Consider the following 2,147-nt stretch of genomic DNA (forward strand, 5'->3'; position numbering starts at 1 on the left):
CAGAAAGCACAGCATTCTTACGGCTTGACCTCACTGCATAGTCCAGTCTCTTGTCTCATCTGACAGAATAGTTTGGATGGAAAGAGCAAAAACACACCTGCATGTTGCACAAGTAAAAGTTTAGTACAAAAAGACAGAAGAATCAAACGCTCCATGACTCAGAAGGACTTTCTCCTGTTGGCTTCACAAAAAGCAGAACACCAGCAACAGATGCACAATTAGAGGTAGAAAAAAATCCCAATAATTAAAAAAGAAAGATTTAAAAACAACAAATTTCATGTCTCTTGACCGAGCAACACGGAGACATTTAACTGAAAACACTGCATCAGTTGTGGCTACTGGACCTGGATTATCCATGGGGTGGAGGGTCTTCACAAAACTTTAAATGGGACTTTTGTGTTGATGTCAGAGCTCATTATTCAGCTGCAGAACAGAGATTAAGAGCAAAAACAACATCCATAAATGAGTTCCAGCTTCAAACCCACTGCTGAGAAAAGACCAGAAAAACCACCCTTACCAAAAAATATCCTGATGATCCCAAAACTGCGGTCAAATATTCTGCAGACTGATGAAAAAAAAGTGGAACTTTTTGGAAGCTGCGTCGCTCCGGTGGAAATCTAACACTGCCCTTCACAAAAGCAATAGCAACAATCAAACATGGTGATGGTAGTGTGGTGGTCTCAGGCTGCTCTACTGCTTCATGACCTGGATTAATAAATTCTGCTACCTAGTAAATTAAAAAAAATCCTTTAGCTCAGGAGGACTCAAGTTCTGCAGCAGGATGATGATGATTTGAAGCACAACAACAGCATTCATCCACAGCCATAAGAAAGATTCATGAGCTGTTTCTGCCATTTGTGGCACAAACTGTTTCAAGCTCTAGGATGTAATTAATTCCTCACTGTAGGCCAGGTTGGGTTGGATATCAGTTTTGCTCTTCATAAATAAAACCATCATTTAAAAAATGAATTTTTTTAATTACTTGGGTCATCTTTGTTAATATTAACATTGGTTTCCTGATCTGAAACGTGTAAGTGTGACAAAAAATCAAAACCAGAAGAAATCTGTAAGTGGCCAAATACTTTTTATAGCTCTGTCCAATGGGGGACTTTGCCATCTCCGAATGTGCTGACGTCTGTTTTACTGTTTTAATGGACCAATCAGAAGACAAAGCCCACACACAGTCCATGTGCACATTACTGTCTTTGAGGTGTGCTCAGAGGTTTGGCTTCTGATGAGACAGCAAGTGTTGAGCCGCACCATTCTGCCCACTTTTATAACCTTTGTTTATTTTCCCAACACTCATATAAAAAAATAAAATCAAAAATAAAATCAAAGATTCAGAGGCATTTTGAGCTGCAAACAACGTTCATCAGGAGACATCAGGAGAGATGAACAGTAACGTAACAACAGTCTCAGGAATGAAAAAAAAGAGACATTATGTTTATTACATTGTAACAATTTAATACATGGGTAACGACCGCGCATGTTCCTTTGCTTTGTTCTTTGATTCACATGTAGCAGCTCGTTGTGCTACTTTAATGCTCTTTTCTCTTCTGATCTGAGATGAGCAGTTCATCAAATCATCAAATGAAATGATGGAAAAAGAGACAGCATCTTCCTCGTCCCTCTTTAATCGTTTGATCTGATTTATGATGTTATGACTCTACTCCTCGCCCCCTCCTCCTCCCCCCTCACATCCTCGCAGATTCCTTCACCCATCCTTGTATGGAGCTCTCCATTGTGTGTGTGTGTGTGTGTGTGTGTGTGTGCGTGTGTGTGTGTGTGTGTGTGTGTGTCGCTGGAGGATGTTTTCATGTTTACGTAAACAGCTGAGTGACGGCGACGCAGACATTTTTATGAAACGACGTCACAGAAAATAGCATCATGTGGCATGACCTCCATTAGGTGTGTGTGTGTGTGTTTAGATGAAACTTGGTTTACTAAACACACACAGAGACTCTGTATATAAAACATGAATGAATTATTGAAAAGAGAACAAACCTGTTGAGGTTAAATGTGTTTTTTTTTCCATTTATCATTTCACCATTTTATGACATCAGATTTTTAGAATATACAGCAGGTAAAATAAGTATTGAACACGTCACCATTTTTCTCAGTAAATATATTACTAGAGGTGCTAATGA

Source organism: Austrofundulus limnaeus, unplaced genomic scaffold (genome assembly GCF_001266775.1).
Source record: "Austrofundulus limnaeus strain Quisiro unplaced genomic scaffold, Austrofundulus_limnaeus-1.0 Scaffold411, whole genome shotgun sequence".
NCBI classification, from domain to species: domain Eukaryota; kingdom Metazoa; phylum Chordata; class Actinopteri; order Cyprinodontiformes; family Rivulidae; genus Austrofundulus; species Austrofundulus limnaeus.